A 24,052-nucleotide genomic window follows, 5' to 3' on the forward strand; every position below is an offset into this window, starting at 1 on the left:
AACTAGGATCAATGATCAATGAAGAATGAACGATGAAGAATGAACAAGGATCAATGGTCAATGACGAATGAACGATGAAGAATGAACAAGGATCAATGATCAATGAAGAATGAACGATGAAGAATGAACAAGGATCAATGATTAATGAAAAATGAACGATGAAGAATGAACAAGGATTAATGGTCAATGACGAATGAACGATGAAGAATGAACAAGGATCAATGATCAATGACGAATGAACGTTGAAGAATGAACAAGGATCAATGATCAATGAAGAATGAACAAGGATTAATGGTCAATGACGAATGAACGATGAAGAATGAACAAGGATCAATGGTCAATGACGAATGAACGATGAAGAATGAACAAGGATCAATGATCAAAGAAGAATGAACGATGAAGAATGAACAAGGATTAATGGTCAATGACGAATGAACGATGAAGAATGAACAAGGATCAATGATCAATGAAGATTGAACGATTAAGAATGAACAAGGATCAATGATCAATGAAGAATGAACAAGGATAAATGATCAATGAAGAATGAACGATGAAGAATGAACAAGGATCAATGATCAATGAAGAATGAACAAGGATCAATGGTCAATGAAGAACGAACGATGAAGAATGAATAAGGATCAATGATCAATGACGAATAAACGATGACGAAAGAACAAGGATCAATGATCAATGAAGAATGAACGATGTAGAATGAACAAGGATTAATGGTCAATGACGAATGAACGATGAAGTATGAACAAGGATCAATGATCAATGACGAATGAACGATGAAGAATGAGCAAGGATCAATGATCAATGAAGAATGAACGATGAAGAATGAACAAGGATTAATGGTCAATGACGAATGAACGATGAAGAATGAACAAGCATCAATGATCAATGAAGAATGAACGATGAAGAATGAACAAGGATCAATGATCAATGAAGAATGAACGATGAAGATTGAACAAGGATTAATGGTCAATGACGAATAAACGATGAAGAATGAACAAGGATCAATGATCAGTGAAGAATGAACGATGAAGAATGAACAAGGATCAATGATTAATGAAAAATGAACGATGAAGAATGAACAAGGATTAATGGTCAATGACGAATGAACGATGAAGAATGAACAAGGATCAATGATCAATGAAGAATGAACGATGAAGAATGAACAAGGATCAATGGTCAATGACGAATGAACGATGAAGAATGAACAAGGATCAATGATCAATGAAGAATGAACGATGAAGAATGAACAAAGATCAATGATCAATGAAGAATGAACGATGAAGAATGAACAAGGATCAATGATCAATGAAGAATGAACGATGAAGAATGAACAAGCATCAATGATCAATGAAGATAGAACGATGAAGAATGAACTAGGATCAATGATCAATGAAGAATGAACGATGAAGAATGAACAAGGATCAATGATTAATGACGAATAAACGATGAAGAATGAGCAAGGATCAATGATCAATGAAGAATGAACGATGAAGAATGAACAAGGATTAATGGTCAATGACGAATGAACGATGAAGAATGAACAAGCATCAATGATCAATGAAGAATGAACGATGAAGAATGAACAAGGATCAATGATCAATGAAGAATGAACGATGAAGAATGAACAAGGATTAATGGTCAATGACGAATAAACGATGAAGAATGAACAAGGATCAATGATCAGTGAAGAATGAACGATGAAGAATGAACAAGGATCAATGATTAATGAAAAATGAACGATGAAGAATGAACAAGGATTAATGGTCAATGACGAATGAACGATGAAGAATGAACAAGGATCAATGATCAATGAAGAATGAACGATGAAGAATGAACAAGGATCAACGATCAATGAAGAATGAACGATGAAGAATGAACAAGGATCAATGGTCAATGACGAATGAACGATGAAGAATGAACAAGGATCAATGATCAATGAAGAATGAACGATGAAGAATGAACAAAGATCAATGATCAATGAAGAATGAACGATGAAGAATGAACAAGGATCAATGATCAATGAAGAATGAACGATGAAGAATGAACAAGCATCAATGATCAATGAAGATAGAACGATGAAGAATGAACTAGGATCAATGATCAATGAAGAATGAACGATGAAGAATGAACAAGGATCAATGGTCAATGACGAATGAACGATGAAGAATGAACAAGGATAAATGATCAATGAAGAATGAACGATGAAGAATGAACAAGGATCAATGATCAATGAAGAATGAACAAGGATCAATGGTCAATGACGAATGAACGATGAAGAATGAACAAGGATCAATGATCAATGAAGAATGAACGATGAAGAATGAACAAGGATCAATGGTCAATGACGAATGAACGATGAAGAATGAACAAGGATCAATGATCAATGAAGAATGAACGATGAAGAATGAACAAAGATCAATGATCAATGAAGAATGAACGATGAAGAATGAACAAGGATCAATGATCAATGAAGAATGAACGATGAAGAATGAACAAGCGTCAATGATCAATGAAGATAGAACGATGAAGAATGAACTAGGATCAATGATCAATGAAGAATGAACGATGAAGAATGAACAAGGATCAATGGTCAATGACGAATGAACGATGAAGAATGAACAAGGATAAATGATCAATGAAGAATGAACGATGAAGAATGAACAAGGATCAATGATCAATGAAGAATGAACAAGGATCAATGGTCAATGAAGAATGAACGATGAAGAATGAACAAGGATCAATGATCAATGAAGAATGAACGATGAAGAATGAACGATGAAGAATGAACAAGGATCAATGATCAATAAAGAATAAACGATGAAGAATGAACAAGGATCAATGATCAATGACGAATGAACGATGAAGAATGAACAAAGATCAATGATCAATGAAGAATGAACGATGAAGAATGAACAAGGATCAATGATCAATGAAGAATGAACGATGAAGAATGAACAAGCATCAATGATCAATGAAGATAGAACGATGAAGAATGAACATGGATCAATGATCAATGACGAATGAACGATGAAGAAAGAACAAGGATCAATGATCAATGAAGAATGAACGATGAAGAATGAACAAGGATTAATGGTCAATGACGAATGAACGATGAAGAATGAACAAGGATCAATGATCAATGACGAATGAACGATGAAGAATGAACAAGGATCAATGATCAATGAAGAATGAACGATGAAGAATGAACAAGGATTAATGGTCAATGACGAATGAACGATGAAGAATGAACAAGCATCAATGATCAATGAAGAATGAACGATGAAGAATGAACAAGGATCAATGATCAATGAAGAATGAACGATGAAGAATGAACAAGGATTAATGGTCAATGACGAATGAACGATGAAGAATGAACAAGGATCAATGATCAATGAAGAATGAACGATGAAGAATGAACAAGGATCAATGATTAATGAAAAATGAACGATGAAGAATGAACAAGGATTAATGGTCAATGACGAATGAATGATGAAGAATGAACAAGGATCAATGATCAATGAAGAATGAACGATGAAGAATGAACAAGGATCAATGGTCAATGACGAATGAACGATGAAGAATGAACAAGGATCAATGATCAATGAAGAATAAACGATGAAGAATGAACAAGGATCAATGGTCAATGACGAATGAATGATGAAGAATGAACAAGGATCAATGATCAATGAAGAATAAACGATGAAGAATGAACAAGGATCAATGGTCAATGACGAATGAATGATGAAGAATGAACAAGCATCAATGATCAATGAAGATAGAACGATGAAGAATGAACTAGGATCAATGATCAATGAAGAATGAACGATGAAGAATGAACAAGGATCAATGGTCAATGACGAATGAACGATGAAGAATGAACAAGGATCAATGATCAATGAAGAATGAACAAGGATCAATGGTCAATGACGAATGAACGATGAAGAATGAACAAGGATCAATGATCAATGAAGAATGAACGATGAAGAATGAACAAGGATCAATGGTCAATGACGAATGAACGATGAAGAATGAACAAGGATCAATGATCAATGAAGAATGAACGATGAAGAATGAACAAAGATCAATGATCAATGAAGAATGAACGATGAAGAATGAACAAGGATCAATGATCAATGAAGAATGAACGATGAAGAATGAACAAGCGTCAATGATCAATGAAGATAGAACGATGAAGAATGAACTAGGATCAATGATCAATGAAGAATGAACGATGAAGAATGAACAAGGATCAATGGTCAATGACGAATGAACGATGAAGAATGAACAAGGATCAATGATCAATGAAGAATGAACGATGAAGAATGAACAAGGATCAATGATCAATGAAGAATGAACAAGGATCAATGGTCAATGAAGAATGAACGATGAAGAATGAACAAAGATCAATGATCAATGAAGAATGAACGATGAAGAATGAACGATGAAGAATGAACAAGGATCAATGATCAATAAAGAATGAACGATGAAGAATTAACAAGGATCAATGATCAATGACGAATGAACGATGAAGAATGAACAAAGATCAATGATCAATGAAGAATGAACGATGAAGAATGAACAAGGATCAATGATCAATGAAGAATGAACGATGAAGAATGAACAAGCATCAATGATCAATGAAGATAGAACGATGAAGAATGAACATGGATCAATGATCAATGACGAATGAACGATGAAGAAAGAACAATGATCAATGATCAATGAAGAATGAACGATGAAGAATGAACAAGGATTAATGGTCAATGACGAATGAACGATGAAGAATGAACAAGGATCAATGATCAATGACGAATGAACGTAGAAGAATGAACAAGGATCAATGATCAATGAAGAATGAACGATGAAGAATGAACAAGGATTAATGGTCAATGACGAATGAACGATGAAGAATGAACAAGCATCAATGATCAATGAAGAATGAACGATGAAGAATGAACAAGGATCAATGATCAATGAAGAATGAACGATGAAGAATGAACAAGGATTAATGGTCAATGACGAATGAACGATGAAGAATGAACAAGGATCAATGATCAATGAAGAATGAACGATGAAGAATGAACAAGGATCAATGATTAATGAAAAATGAACGATGAAGAATGAACAAGGATTAATGGTAAATGACGAATGAATGATGAAGAATGAACAAGGATCAATGATCAATGAAGAATGAACGATGAAGAATGAACAAGGATCAATGATCAATGAAGAATGAACGATGAAGAATGAACAAGGATTAATGGTCAATGACGAATGAAAGATGAAGAATGAACAAGGATCAATGGTCAATGACGAATGAACGATGAAGAATGAACAAGGATCAATGATCAAAGAAGAATGAACGATGAAGAATGAACGATGAAGAATGAACAAGGATTAATGGTCAATGACGAATGAACGATGAAGAATGAACAAGGATCAATGATCAATGAAGAATGAACGATTAAGAATGAACAAGGATCAATGATCAATGAAGAATAAACAAGGATCAATGATCAATGAAGAATGAACGATGAAGAATGAACAAGGATCAATGATCAATGAAGAATGAACAAGGATCAATGGTCAATGACGAATGAACGATGAAGAATGAACAAGGATCAATGATCAATGAAGAATAAACGATGAAGAATGAACAAGGATCAATGGTCAATGACGAATGAATGATGAAGAATGAACAAGGATCAATGATCAATGAAGAATGAACGATGAAGAATGAACAAGGATCAATGGTCAATGACGAATGAATGATGAAGAATGAACAAGCATCAATGATCAATGAAGATAGAACGATGAAGAATGAACTAGGATCAATGATCAATGAAGAATGAACGATGAAGAATGAACAAGGATCAATGGTCAATGACGAATGAACGATGAAGAATGAACAAGGATCAATGATCAATGAAGAATGAACGATGAAGAATGAACAAGGATCAATGATTAATGAAAAATGAACGATGAAGAATGAACAAGGATTAATGGTCAATGACGAATGAACGATGAAGAATGAACAAGGATCAATGATCAATGACGAATGAACGTTGAAGAATGAACAAGGATCAATGATCAATGAAGAATGAACAAGGATTAATGGTCAATGACGAATGAACGATGAAGAATGAACAAGCATCAATGGTCAATGACGAATGAACGATGAAGAATGAACAAGGATCAATGATCAAAGAAGAATGAACGATGAAGAATGAACAAGGATTAATGGTCAATGACGAATGAACGATGAAGAATGAACAAGGATCAATGATCAATGAAGATTGAACGATTAAGAATGAACAAGGATCAATGATCAATGAAGAATGAACAAGGATAAATGATCAATGAAGAATGAACGATGAAGAATGAACAAGGATCAATGATCAATGAAGAATGAACAAGGATCAATGGTCAATGAAGAATGAACGATGAAGAATGAATAAGGATCAATGATCAATGACGAATAAACGATGACGAAAGAACAAGGATCAATGATCAATGAAGAATGAACGATGTAGAATGAACAAGGATTAATGGTCAATGACGAATGAACGATGAAGTATGAACAAGGATCAATGATCAATGACGAATGAACGATGAAGAATGAGCAAGGATCAATGATCAATGAAGAATGAACGATGAAGAATGAACAAGGATTAATGGTCAATGACGAATGAACGATGAAGAATGAACAAGCATCAATGATCAATGAAGAATGAACGATGAAGAATGAACAAGGATCAATGATCAATGAAGAATGAACGATGAAGATTGAACAAGGATTAATGGTCAATGACGAATAAACGATGAAGAATGAACAAGGATCAATGATCAGTGAAGAATGAACGATGAAGAATGAACAAGGATCAATGATTAATGAAAAATGAACGATGAAGAATGAACAAGGATTAATGGTCAATGACGAATGAACGATGAAGAATGAACAAGGATCAATGATCAATGAAGAATGAACGATGAAGAATGAACAAGGATCAATGGTCAATGACGAATGAACGATGAAGAATGAACAAGGATCAATGATCAATGAAGAATGAACGATGAAGAATGAACAAAGATCAATGATCAATGAAGAATGAACGATGAAGAATGAACAAGGATCAATGATCAATGAAGAATGAACGATGAAGAATGAACAAGCATCAATGATCAATGAAGATAGAACGATGAAGAATGAACTAGGATCAATGATCAATGAAGAATGAACGATGAAGAATGAACAAGGATCAATGATTAATGACGAATGAACGATGAAGAATGAGCAAGGATCAATGATCAATGAAGAATGAACGATGAAGAATGAACAAGGATTAATGGTCAATGACGAATGAACGATGAAGAATGAACAAGCATCAATGATCAATGAAGAATGAACGATGAAGAATGAACAAGGATCAATGATCAATGAAGAATGAACGATGAAGAATGAACAAGGATTAATGGTCAATGACGAATAAACGATGAAGAATGAACAAGGATCAATGATCAGTGAAGAATGAACGATGAAGAATGAACAAGGATCAATGATTAATGAAAAATGAACGATGAAGAATGAACAAGGATTAATGGTCAATGACGAATGAACGATGAAGAATGAACAAGGATCAATGATCAATGAAGAATGAACGATGAAGAATGAACAAGGATCAACGATCAATGAAGAATGAACGATGAAGAATGAACAAGGATCAATGGTCAATGACGAATGAACGATGAAGAATGAACAAGGATCAATGATCAATGAAGAATGAACGATGAAGAATGAACAAAGATCAATGATCAATGAAGAATGAACGATGAAGAATGAACAAGGATCAATGATCAATGAAGAATGAACGATGAAGAATGAACAAGCATCAATGATCAATGAAGATAGAACGATGAAGAATGAACTAGGATCAATGATCAATGAAGAATGAACGATGAAGAATGAACAAGGATCAATGGTCAATGACGAATGAACGATGAAGAATGAACAAGGATAAATGATCAATGAAGAATGAACGATGAAGAATGAACAAGGATCAATGATCAATGAAGAATGAACAAGGATCAATGGTCAATGACGAATGAACGATGAAGAATGAACAAGGATCAATGATCAATGAAGAATGAACGATGAAGAATGAACAAGGATCAATGGTCAATGACGAATGAACGATGAAGAATGAACAAGGATCAATGATCAATGAAGAATGAACGATGAAGAATGAACAAAGATCAATGATCAATGAAGAATGAACGATGAAGAATGAACAAGGATCAATGATCAATGAAGAATGAACGATGAAGAATGAACAAGCGTCAATGATCAATGAAGATAGAACGATGAAGAATGAACTAGGATCAATGATCAATGAAGAATGAACGATGAAGAATGAACAAGGATCAATGGTCAATGACGAATGAACGATGAAGAATGAACAAGGATAAATGATCAATGAAGAATGAACGATGAAGAATGAACAAGGATCAATGATCAATGAAGAATGAACAAGGATCAATGGTCAATGAAGAATGAACGATGAAGAATGAACAAGGATCAATGATCAATGAAGAATGAACGATGAAGAATGAACGATGAAGAATGAACAAGGATCAATGATCAATAAAGAATAAACGATGAAGAATGAACAAGGATCAATGATCAATGACGAATGAACGATGAAGAATGAACAAAGATCAACGATCAATGAAGAATGAACGATGAAGAATGAACAAGGATCAATGATCAATGAAGAATGAACGATGAAGAATGAACAAGCATCAATGATCAATGAAGATAGAACGATGAAGAATGAACATGGATCAATGATCAATGACGAATGAACGATGAAGAAAGAACAAGGATCAATGATCAATGAAGAATGAACGATGAAGAATGAACAAGGATTAATGGTCAATGACGAATGAACGATGAAGAATGAACAAGGATCAATGATCAATGACGAATGAACGATGAAGAATGAACAAGGATCAATGATCAATGAAGAATGAACGATGAAGAATGAACAAGGATTAATGGTCAATGACGAATGAACGATGAAGAATGAACAAGCATCAATGATCAATGAAGAATGAACGATGAAGAATGAACAAGGATCAATGATCAATGAAGAATGAACGATGAAGAATGAACAAGGATTAATGGTCAATGACGAATGAACGATGAAGAATGAACAAGGATCAATGATCAATGAAGAATGAACGATGAAGAATGAACAAGGATCAATGATTAATGAAAAATGAACGATGAAGAATGAACAAGGATTAATGGTCAATGACGAATGAATGATGAAGAATGAACAAGGATCAATGATCAATGAAGAATGAACGATGAAGAATGAACAAGGATCAATGATCAATGAAGAATGAACGATGAAGAATGAACAAGGATTAATGGTCAATGACGAATGAACGATGAAGAATGAACAAGGATCAATGGTCAATGACGAATGAACGATGAAGAATGAACAAGGATCAATGATCAAAGAAGAATGAACGATGAAGAATGAACGATGAAGAATGAACAAGGATTAATGGTCAATGACGAATGAACGATGAAGAATGAACAAGGATCAATGATCAATGAAGAATGAACGATTAAGAATGAACAAGGATCAATGATCAATGAAGAATAAACAAGGATCAATGATCAATGAAGAATGAACGATGAAGAATGAACAAGGATCAATGATCAATGAAGAATGAACAAGGATCAATGGTCAATGACGAATGAACGATGAAGAATGAACAAGGATCAATGTTCAATGAAGAATAAACGATGAAGAATGAACAAGGATCAATGGTCAATGACGAATGAATGATGAAGAATGAACAAGGATCAATGATCAATGAAGAATGAACGATTAAGAATGAACAAGGATCAATGATCAATGAAGAATGAACGATGAAGAATGAAAAAGGATCAATGATCAATGAAGAATGAACAAGGATCAATGATCAATAAAGAATGAACGATGAAGAATGAACAAGGATCAATGATCAATGACGAATGAACGATGAAGAATGAACAAGGATTAATGGTCAATGACGAATGAACGATGAAGAATGAACAAGCATCAATGATCAATGAAGAATGAACGATGAAGAATGAACAAGGATCAATGATCAATGAAGAATGAACGATGAAGAATGAACAAGGATTAATGGTCAATGACGAATGAACGATGAAGAATGAACAAGGATCAATGATCAATGAAGAATGAACGATGAAGAATGAACAAGGATCAATGATTAATGAAAAATGAACGATGAAGAATGAACAAGGATTAATGGTCAATGACGAATGAATGATGAAGAATGAACAAGGATCAATGATCAATGAAGAATGAACGATGAAGAATGAACAAGGATCAATGATCAATGAAGAATGAACGATGAAGAATGAACAAGGATTAATGGTCAATGACGAATGAACGATGAAGAATGAACAAGGATCAATGGTCAATGACGAATGAACGATGAAGAATGAACAAGGATCAATGATCAAAGAAGAATGAACGATGAAGAATGAACGATGAAGAATGAACAAGGATTAATGGTCAATGACGAATGAACGATGAAGAATGAACAAGGATCAATGATCAATGAAGAATGAACGATTAAGAATGAACAAGGATCAATGATCAATGAAGAATAAACAAGGATCAATGATCAATGAAGAATGAACGATGAAGAATGAACAAGGATCAATGATCAATGAAGAATGAACAAGGATCAATGGTCAATGACGAATGAACGATGAAGAATGAACAAGGATCAATGTTCAATGAAGAATAAACGATGAAGAATGAACAAGGATCAATGGTCAATGACGAATGAATGATGAAGAATGAACAAGGATCAATGATCAATGAAGAATGAACGATTAAGAATGAACAAGGATCAATGATCAATGAAGAATGAACGATGAAGAATGAAAAAGGATCAATGATCAATGAAGAATGAACAAGGATCAATGATCAATAAAGATTGAACGATGAAGAATGAACAAGGATCAATGATCAATGACGAATGAACGATGAAGAATGAACAAAGATCAATGATCAATGAAGAATGAACGATGAAGAATGAACAAGGATCAATGATCAATGAAGAATGAACAAGGATCAATGGTCAATGACGAATGAACGATGAAGAATGAACAAGGATCAATGATCAATGAAGAATGAACGATGAAGAATGAACAAGGATCAATAGTCAATGACGAATGAACGATGAAGAATGAACAAGGATCAATGATAAATGAAGAATGAACGATGAAGAATGAACAAAGATCAATGATCAATGAAGAATGAACGATGAAGATTGAACAAGGATCAATGATCAATGAAGAATGAACGATGAAGAATGAACAAGCATCAATGATCAATGAAGATAGAACGATGAAGAATGAACTAGGATCAATGATCAATGAAGAATGAACGATGAAGAATGAACAAGGATCAATGGTCAATGACGAATGAACGATGAAGAATGAACAAGGATCAATGATCAATGAAGAATGAACGATGAAGAATGAACAAGGATCAATGATCAATGAAGAATGAACGATGAAGAATGAACAAGGATTAATGGTCAATGACGAATGAACGATGAAGAATGAACAAGGATCAATGGTCAATGACGAATGAACGATGAAGAATGAACAAGGATCAATGATCAAAGAAGAATGAACGATGAAGAATGAATGATGAAGAATGAACAAGGATTAATGGTCAATGACGAATGAACGATGAAGAATGAACAAGGATCATTGATCAATGAATAATGAACGATTAAGAATGAACAAGGATCAATGATCAATGAAGAATGAACAAGGATCAATGATCAATGAAGAATGAACGATGAAGAATGAACAAGGATCAATGATCAATGAAGAATGAACAAGGATCAATGGTCAATGACGAATGAACGATGAAGAATGAACAAGGATCAATGATCAATGAAGAATGAACGATGAAGAATGAACAAGGATCAATGGTCAATGACGAATGACCGATGAAGAATGAACAAGGATCAATGATCAATGAAGAATGAACGATGAAGAATGAACAAAGATCAATGATCAATGAAGAATGAACGATGAAGAATGAACAAGGATCAATGATCAATGAAGAATGAACGATGAAGAATGAACAAGCGTCAATGATCAATGAAGATAGAACGATGAAGAATGAACTAGGATCAATGATCAATGAAGAATGAACGATGAAGAATGAACAAGGATCAATGGTCAATGACGAATGAACGATGAAGAATGAACAAGGATAAATGATCAATGAAGAATGAACGATGAAGAATGAACAAGGATCAATGATCAATGAAGAATGAACAAGGATCAATGGTCAATGAAGAATGAACGATGAAGAATGAACAAGGATCAATGATGAATGAAGAATGAACGATGAAGAATGAACGATGAAGAATGAACAAGGATCAATGATCAATAAAGAATAAACGATGAAGAATGAACAAGGATCAATGATCAATGACGAATGAACGATGAACAATGAACAAAGATCAATGATCAATGAAGAATGAACGATGAAGAATGAACAAGGATCAATGATCAATGAAGAATGAACGATGAAGAATGAACAAGCATCAATGATCAATGAAGATAGAACGATGAAGAATGAACATGGATCAATGATCAATGACGAATGAACGATGAAGAATGAACAAGGATCAATGATCAATGAAGAATGAACAAGGATCAATGGTCAATGACGAATGAACGATGAAGAATGAACAAGGATCAATGTTCAATGAAGAATAAACGATGAAGAATGAACAAGGATCAATGGTCAATGACGAATGAATGATGAAGAATGAACAAGGATCAATGATCAATGAAGAATGAACGATTAAGAATGAACAAGGATCAATGATCAATGAAGAATGAACGATGAAGAATGAAAAAGGATCAATGATCAATGAAGAATGAACAAGGATCAATGATCAATAAAGATTGAACGATGAAGAATGAACAAGGATCAATGATCAATGACGAATGAACGATGAAGAATGAACAAAGATCAATGATCAATGAAGAATGAACGATGAAGAATGAACAAGGATCAATGATCAATGAAGAATGAACAAGGATCAATGGTCAATGACGAATGAACGATGAAGAATGAACAAGGATCAATGATCAATGAAGAATGAACGATGAAGAATGAACAAGGATCAATAGTCAATGACGAATGAACGATGAAGAATGAACAAGGATCAATGATAAATGAAGAATGAACGATGAAGAATGAACAAAGATCAATGATCAATGAAGAATGAACGATGAAGATTGAACAAGGATCAATGATCAATGAAGAATGAACGATGAAGAATGAACAAGCATCAATGATCAATGAAGATAGAACGATGAAGAATGAACTAGGATCAATGATCAATGAAGAATGAACGATGAAGAATGAACAAGGATCAATGGTCAATGACGAATGAACGATGAAGAATGAACAAGGATCAATGATCAATGAAGAATGAACGATGAAGAATGAACAAGGATTAATGGTCAATGACGAATGAACGATGAAGAATGAACAAGGATCAATGGTCAATGACGAATGAACGATGAAGAATGAACAAGGATCAATGATCAAAGAAGAATGAACGATGAAGAATGAACGATGAAGAATGAACAAGGATTAATGGTCAATGACGAATGAACGATGAAGAATGAACAAGGATCAATGATCAATGAAGAATGAACGATTAAGAATGAACAAGGATCAATGATCAATGAAGAATAAACAAGGATCAATGATCAATGAAGAATGAACGATGAAGAATGAACAAGGATCAATGATCAATGAAGAATGAACAAGGATCAATGGTCAATGACGAATGAACGATGAAGAATGAACAAGGATCAATGTTCAATGAAGAATAAACGATGAAGAATGAACAAGGATCAATGGTCAATGACGAATGAATGATGAAGAATGAACAAGGATCAATGATCAATGAAGAATGAACGATTAAGAATGAACAAGGATCAATGATCAATGAAGAATGAACGATGAAGAATGAAAAAGGATCAATGATCAATGAAGAATGAACAAGGATCAATGATCAATAAAGAATGAACGATGAAGAATGAACAAGGATCAATGATCAATGACGAATGAACGATGAAGAATGAACAAGGATTAATGGTCAATGACGAATGAACGATGAAGAATGAACAAGCATCAATGATCAATGAAGAATGAACGATGAAGAATGAACAAGGATCAATGATCAATGAAGAATGAACGATGAAGAATGAACAAGGATTAATGGTCAATGACGAATGAACGATGAAGAATGAACAAGGATCAATGATCAATGAAGAATGAACGATGAAGAATGAACAAGGATCAATGATTAATGAAAAATGAACGATGAAGAATGAACAAGGATTAATGGTCAATGACGAATGAATGATGAAGAATGAACAAGGATCAATGATCAATGAAGAATGAACGATGAAGAATGAACAAGGATCAATGATCAATGAAGAATGAACGATGAAGAATGAACAAGGATTAATGGTCAATGACGAATGAACGATGAAGAATGAACAAGGATCAATGGTCAATGACGAATGAACGATGAAGAATGAACAAGGATCAATGATCAAAGAAGAATGAACGATGAAGAATGAACGATGAAGAATGAACAAGGATTAATGGTCAATGACGAATGAACGATGAAGAATGAACAAGGATCAATGATCAATGAAGAATGAACGATTAAGAATGAACAAGGATCAATGATCAATGAAGAATGAACAAGGATCAATGGACAATGACGAATGAACGATGAAGAATGAACAAGGATCAATGTTCAATGAAGAATAAACGATGAAGAATGAACAAGGATCAATGGTCAATGACGAATGAATGATGAAGAATGAACAAGGATCAATGATCAATGAAGAATGAACGATTAAGAATGAACAAGGATCAATGATCAATGAAGAATGAACGATGAAGAATGAAAAAGGATCAATGATCAATGAAGAATGAACAAGGATCAATGATCAATAAAGAATGAACGATGAAGAATGAACAAGGATCAATGATCAATGACGAATGAACGATGAAGAATGAACAAGGATTAATGGTCAATGACGAATGAACGATGAAGAATGAACAAGCATCAATGATCAATGAAGAATGAACGATGAAGAATGAACAAGGATCAATGATCAATGAAGAATGAACGATGAAGAATGAACAAGGATTAATGGTCAATGACGAATGAACGATGAACAATAAACAAAGATCAATGATCAATGAAGAATGAACGATGAAGAATGAACAAGGATCAATGATCAATGAAGAATGAACGATGAAGAATGAACAAGCATCAATGATCAATGAAGATAGAACGATGAAGAATGAACATGGATCAATGATCAATGACGAATGAACGATGAAGAAAGAACAAGGATCAATGATCAATGAAAATAGAACGATGAAGAATGAACTAGGATCAATGATCAATGAAGAATGAACGATGAAGAATGAACAAGGATCAATGATTAATGACGAATGAACGATGAAGAATGAGCAAGGATCAATGATCAATGAAGAATGAACGATGAAGAATGAACAAGGATTAATGGTCAATGGCGAATGAACGATGAAGAATGAACAAGCATCAATGATCAATGAAGAATGAACGATGAAGAATGAACAAGGATCAATGATCAATGAAGAATGAACGATGAAGAATGAACAAGGATTAATGGTCAATGACGAATAAACGATGAAGAATGAACAAGGATCAATGATCAGTGAAGAATGAACGATGAAGAATGAACAAGGATCAATGATTAATGAAAAATGAACGATGAAGAATGAACAAGGATTAATGGTCAATGACGAATGAACGATGAAGAATGAACAAGGATCAATGATCAATGAAGAATGAACGATGAAGAATGAACAAGGATCAACGATCAATGAAGAATGAACGATGAAGAATGAACAAGGATCAATGGTCAATGACGAATGAACGATGAAGAATGAACAAGGATCAATGATCAATGAAGAATGAACGATGAAGAATGAACAAAGATCAATGATCAATGAAGAATGAACGATGAAGAATGAACAAGGATCAATGATCAATGAAGAATGAACGATGAAGAATGAACAAGCATCAATGATCAATGAAGATAGAACGATGAAGAATGAACTAGGATCAATGATCAATGAAGAATGAACGATGAAGAATGAACAAGGATCAATGGTCAATGACGAATGAACGATGAAGAATGAACAAGGATAAATGATCAATGAAGAATGAACGATGAAGAATGAACAAGGATCAATGATCAATGAAGAATGAACAAGGATCAATGGTCAATGACGAATGAACGATGAAGAATGAACAAGGATCAATGATCAATGAAGAATGAACGATGAAGAATGAACAAGGATCAATGGTCAATGACGAATGACCGATGAAGAATGAACAAGGATCAATGATCAATGAAGAATGAACGATGAAGAATGAACAAAGATCAATGATCAATGAAGAATGAACGATGAAGAATGAACAAGGATCAATGATCAATGAAGAATGAACGATGAAGAATGAACAAGCGTCAATGATCAATGAAGATAGAACGATGAAGAATGAACTAGGATCAATGATCAATGAAGAATGAACGATGAAGAATGAACAAGGATCAATGGTCAATGACGAATGAACGATGAAGAATGAACAAGGATAAATGATCAATGAAGAATGAACGATGAAGAATGAACAAGGATCAATGGTCAATGACGAATGAACGATGAAGAATGAACAAGGATAAATGATCAATGAAGAATGAACGATGAAGAATGAACAAGGATCAATGATCAATGAAGAATGAACAAGGATCAATGGTCAATGACGAATGAACGATGAAGAATGAACAAGGATCAATGATCAATGAAGAATGAACGATGAAGAATGAACAAGGATCAATGGTCAATGACGAATGACCGATGAAGAATGAACAAGGATCAATGATCAATGAAGAATGAACGATGAAGAATGAACAAAGATCAATGATCAATGAAGAATGAACGATGAAGAATGAACAAGGATCAATGATCAATGAAGAATGAACGATGAAGAATGAACAAGCGTCAATGATCAATGAAGATAGAACGATGAAGAATGAACTAGGATCAATGATCAATGAAGAATGAACGATGAAGAATGAACAAGGATCAATGGTCAATGACGAATGAACGATGAAGAATGAACAAGGATAAATGATCAATGAAGAATGAACGATGAAGAATGAACAAGGATCAATGATCAATGAAGAATGAACAAGGATCAATGGTCAATGAAGAATGAACGATGAAGAATGAACAAGGATCAATGATCAATGAAGAATGAACGATGAAGAATGAACGATGAAGAATGAACAAGGATCAATGATCAATAAAGAATAAACGATGAAGAATGAACAAGGATCAATGATCAATGACGAATGAACGATGAACAATGAACAAAGATCAATGATCAATGAAGAATGAACGATGAAGAATGAACAAGGATCAATGATCAATGAAGAATGAACGATGAAGAATGAACAAGCATCAATGATCAATGAAGATAGAACGATGAAGAATGAACATGGATCAATGATCAATGACGAATGAACGATGAAGAAAGAACAAGGATCGATGATCAATGAAGAATGAACGATGAAGAATGAACAAGGATTAATGGTCAATGACGAATGAACGATGAAGAATGAACAAGGATCAATGATCAATGACGAATGAACGATGAAGAATGAACAAGGATCAATGATCAATGAAGAATGAACGATGAAGAATGAACAAGGATTAATGGTCAATGACGAATGAACGATGAAGAATGAACAAGCATCAATGATCAATGAAGAATGAACGATGAAGAATGAACAAGGATCAATGATCAATGAAGAATGAACGATGAAGAATGAACAAGGATTAATGGTCAATGACGAATGAACGATGAAGAATGAACAAGGATCAATGATCAATGAAGAATGAACGATGAAGAATGAACAAGGATCAATGATTAATGAAAAATGAACGATGAAGAATGAACAAGGATTAATGGTCAATGACGAATGAATGATGAAGAATGAACAAGGATCAATGATCAATGAAGAATGAACGATGAAGAATGAACAAGGATCAATGATCAATGAAGAATGAACGATGAAGAATGAACAAGGATTAATGGTCAATGACGAATGAACGATGAAGAATGAACAAGGATCAATGGTCAATGACGAATGAACGATGAAGAATGAACAAGGATCAATGATCAAAGAAGAATGAACGATGAAGAATGAACGATGAAGAATGAACAAGGATTAATGGTCAATGACGAATGAACGATGAAGAATGAACAAGTATCAATGATCAATGAAGAATGAACGATTAAGAATGAACAAGGATCAATGATCAATGAAGAATAAACAAGGATCAATGATCAATGAAGAATGAACGATGAAGAATGAACAAGGATCAATGATCAATGAAGAATGAACAAGGATCAATGGTCAATGACGAATGAACGATGAAGAATGAACAAGGATCAATGTTCAATGAAGAATAAACGATGAAGAATGAACAAGGATCAATGGTCAATGACGAATGAATGATGAAGAATGAACAAGGATCAATGATCAATGAAGAATGAACGATTAAGAATGAACAAGGATCAATGATCAATGAAGAATGAACGATGAAGAATGAAAAAGGATCAATGATCAATGAAGAATGAACAAGGATCAATGATCAATAAAGAATGAACGATGAAGAATGAACAAGGATCAATGATCAATGACGAATGAACGATGAAGAATGAACAAGGATTAATGGTCAATGACGAATGAACGATGAAGAATGAACAAGCATCAATGATCAATGAAGAATGAACGATGAAGAATGAACAAGGATCAATGATCAATGAAGAATGAACGATGAAGAATGAACAAGGATTAATGGTCAATGACGAATGAACGATGAAGAATGAACAAGGATCAATGATCAATGAAGAATGAACGATGAAGAATGAACAAGGATCAATGATTAATGAAAAATGAACGATGAAGAATGAACAAGGATTAATGGTCAATGACGAATGAATGATGAAGAATGAACAAGGATCAATGATCAATGAAGAATGAACGATGAAGAATGAACAAGGATCAATGATCAATGAAGAATGAACGATGAAGAATGAACAAGGATTAATGGTCAATGACGAATGAACGATGAAGAATGAACAAGGATCAATGGTCAATGACGAATGAACGATGAAGAATGAACAAGGATCAATGATCAAAGAAGAATGAACGATGAAGAATGAACGATGAAGAATGAACAAGGATTAATGGTCAATGACGAATGAACGATGAAGAATGAACAAGGATCAATGATCAATGAAGAATGAACGATTAAGAATGAACAAGGATCAATGATCAATGAAGAATAAACAAGGATCAATGATCAATGAAGAATGAACGATGAAGAATGAACAAGGATCAATGATCAATGAAGAATGAACAAGGATCAATGGTCAATGACGAATGAACGATGAAGAATGAACAAGGATCAATGTTCAATGAAGAATAAACGATGAAGAATGAACAAGGATCAATGGTCAATGACGAATGAATGATGAAGAATGAACAAGGATCAATGATCAATGAAGAATGAACGATTAAGAATGAACAAGGATCAATGATCAATGAAGAATGAACGATGAAGAATGAAAAAGGATCAATGATCAATGAAGAATGAACAAGGATCAATGATCAATAAAGATTGAACGATGAAGAATGAACAAGGATCAATGATCAATGACGAATGAACGATGAAGAATGAACAAAGATCAATGATCAATGAAGAATGAACGATGAAGAATGAACAAGGATCAATGATCAATGAAGAATGAACAAGGATCAATGGTCAATGACGAATGAACGATGAAGAATGAACAAGGATCAATGATCAATGAAGAATGAACGATGAAGAATGAACAAGGATCAATAGTCAATGACGAATGAACGATGAAGAATGAACAAGGATCAATGATAAATGAAGAATGAACGATGAAGAATGAACAAAGATCAATGATCAATGAAGAATGAACGATGAAGATTGAACAAGGATCAATGATCAATGAAGAATGAACGATGAAGAATGAACAAGCATCAATGATCAATGAAGATAGAACGATGAAGAATGAACTAGGATCAATGATCAATGAAGAATGAACGATGAAGAATGAACAAGGATCAATGGTCAATGACGAATGAACGATGAAGAATGAACAAGGATCAATGATCAATGAAGAATGAACGATGAAGAATGAACAAGGATCAATGATTAATGAAAAATGAACGATGAAGAATGAACAAGGATTAATGGTCAATGACGAATGAACGATGAAGAATGAACAAGGATCAATGATCAATGACGAATGAACGTTGAAGAATGAACAAGGATCAATGATCAATGAAGAATGAACAAGGATTAATGGTCAATGACGAATGAACGATGAAGATTGAACAAGGATCAATGGTCAATGACGAATGAACGATGAAGAATGAACAAGGATCAATGATCAAAGAAGAATGAACGATGAAGAATGAACGATGAAGAATGAACAAGGATTAATGGTCAATGACGAATGAACGATGAAGAATGAACAAGGATCAATGATCAATGAAGATTGAACGATTAAGAATGAACAAGGATCAATGATCAATGAAGAATGAACAAGGATAAATGATCAATGAAGAATGAACGATGAAGAATGAACAAGGATCAATGATCAATGAAGAATGAACAAGGATCAATGGTCAATGAAGAATGAATGATGAAGAATGAATAAGGATCAATGATCAATGACGAATGAACGATGAAGAAAGAACAAGGATCAATGATCAATGAAGAATGAACGATGAAGAATGAACAAGGATTAATGGTCAATGACGAATGAACGATGAAGAATGAACAAGGATCAATGATCAATGACGAATGAACGATGAAGAATGAGCAAGGATCAATGATCAATGAAGAATGAACGATGAAGAATGAACAAGGATTAATGGTCAATGACGAATGAACGATGAAGAATGAACAAGCATCAATGATCAATGAAGAATGAACGATGAAGAATGAACAAGGATCAATGATCAATGAAGAATGAACGATGAAGAATGAACAAGGATTAATGGTCAATGACGAATGAACGATGAAGAATGAACAAGAATCAATGATCAATGAAGAATGAACGATGAAGAATGAACAAGGATCAATGATTAATGAAAAATGAACGATGAAGAATGAACAAGGATTAATGGTCAATGATGAATGAACGATGAAGAATGAACAAGGATCAATGATCAATGACGAATGAACGATGAAGAATGAACAAGGATCAATGATCAATGAAGAATGAACGATGAAGAATGAACAAGGATCAATGATCAAAGAAGAATGAACGATGAAGAATGAACGATGAAGAATGAACAAGGATTAATGGTCAATGACGAATGAACGATGAAGAATGAACAAGGATCAATGATCAATGAAGAATGAACGATTAAGAATGAACAAGGATCAATGATCAATGAAGAATAAACAAGGATCAATGATCAATGAAGAATGAACGATGAAGAATGAACAAGGATCAATGATCAATGAAGAATGAACAAGGATCAATGGTCAATGACGAATGAACGATGAAGAATGAACAAGGATCAATGTTCAATGAAGAATAAACGATGAAGAATGAACAAGGATCAATGGTCAATGACGAATGAATGATGAAGAATGAACAAGGATCAATGATCAATGAAGAATGAACGATTAAGAATGAACAAGGATCAATGATCAATGAAGAATGAACGATGAAGAATGAAAAAGGATCAATGATCAATGAAGAATGAACAAGGATCAATGATCAATAAAGATTGAACGATGAAGAATGAACAAGGATCAATGATCAATGACGAATGAACGATGAAGAATGAACAAAGATCAATGATCAATGAAGAATGAACGATGAAGAATGAACAAGGATCAATGATCAATGAAGAATGAACAAGGATCAATGGTCAATGACGAATGAACGATGAAGAATGAACAAGGATCAATGATCAATGAAGAATGAACGATGAAGAATGAACAAGGATCAATAGTCAATGACGAATGAACGATGAAGAATGAACAAGGATCAATGATAAATGAAGAATGAACGATGAAGAATGAACAAAGATCAATGATCAATGAAGAATGAACGATGAAGATTGAACAAGGATCAATGATCAATGAAGAATGAACGATGAAGAATGAACAAGCATCAATGATCAATGAAGATAGAACGATGAAGAATGAACTAGGATCAATGATCAATGAAGAATGAACGATGAAGAATGAACAAGGATCAATGGTCAATGACGAATGAACGATGAAGAATGAACAAGGATCAATGATCAATGAAGAATGAACGATGAAGAATGAACAAGGATCAATGATTAATGAAAAATGAACGATGAAGAATGAACAAGGATTAATGGTCAATGACGAATGAACGATGAAGAATGAACAAGGATCAATGATCAATGACGAATGAACGTTGAAGAATGAACAAGGATCAATGATCAATGAAGAATGAACAAGGATTAATGGTCAATGACGAATGAACGATGAAGATTGAACAAGGATCAATGGTCAATGACGAATGAACGATGAAGAATGAACAAGGATCAATGATCAAAGAAGAATGAACGATGAAGAATGAACGATGAAGAATGAACAAGGATTAATGGTCAATGACGAATGAACGATGAAGAATGAACAAGGATCAATGATCAATGAAGATTGAACGATTAAGAATGAACAAGGATCAATGATCAATGAAGAATGAACAAGGATAAATGATCAATGAAGAATGAACGATGAAGAATGAACAAGGATCAATGATCAATGAAGAATGAACAAGGATCAATGGTCAATGAAGAATGAATGATGAAGAATGAATAAGGATCAATGATCAATGACGAATGAACGATGAAGAAAGAACAAGGATCAATGATCAATGAAGAATGAACGATGAAGAATGAACAAGGATTAATGGTCAATGACGAATGAACGATGAAGAATGAACAAGGATCAATGATCAATGACGAATGAACGATGAAGAATGAGCAAGGATCAATGATCAATGAAGAATGAACGATGAAGAATGAACAAGGATTAATGGTCAATGACGAATGAACGATGAAGAATGAACAAGCATCAATGATCAATGAAGAATGAACGATGAAGAATGAACAAGGATCAATGATCAATGAAGAATGAACGATGAAGAATGAACAAGGATTAATGGTCAATGACGAATGAACGATGAAGAATGAACAAGAATCAATGATCAATGAAGAATGAACGATGAAGAATGAACAAGGATCAATGATTAATGAAAAATGAACGATGAAGAATGAACAAGGATTAATGGTCAATGATGAATGAACGATGAAGAATGAACAAGGATCAATGATCAATGACGAATGAACGATGAAGAATGAACAAGGATCAATGATCAATGAAGAATGAACGATGAAGAATGAACAAGGATTAATGGTCAATGACGAATGAACGATGAAGAATGAACAAGGATCAATGGTCAATGACGAATGAACGATGAAGAATGAACAAGGATCAATGATCAATGAAGAATGAACGATTAAGAATGAACAAGGATCAATAATCAATGAAGAATGAACAAAGATCAATGATCAATGAAGAATGAACGATGAAGAATGAACAAGGATCAATGATCAATGAAGAATGAACAAGGATCAATGGTCAATGACGAATGAACGATGAAGAATGAACAAGGATCAATGATCAATGAAGAATGAACGATGAAGAATGAACAAGGATCAATG

The sequence above is a fragment of the Amaranthus tricolor genome, chromosome 5 (genome assembly GCF_026212465.1).
Source record: "Amaranthus tricolor cultivar Red isolate AtriRed21 chromosome 5, ASM2621246v1, whole genome shotgun sequence".
NCBI classification, from domain to species: domain Eukaryota; kingdom Viridiplantae; phylum Streptophyta; class Magnoliopsida; order Caryophyllales; family Amaranthaceae; genus Amaranthus; species Amaranthus tricolor.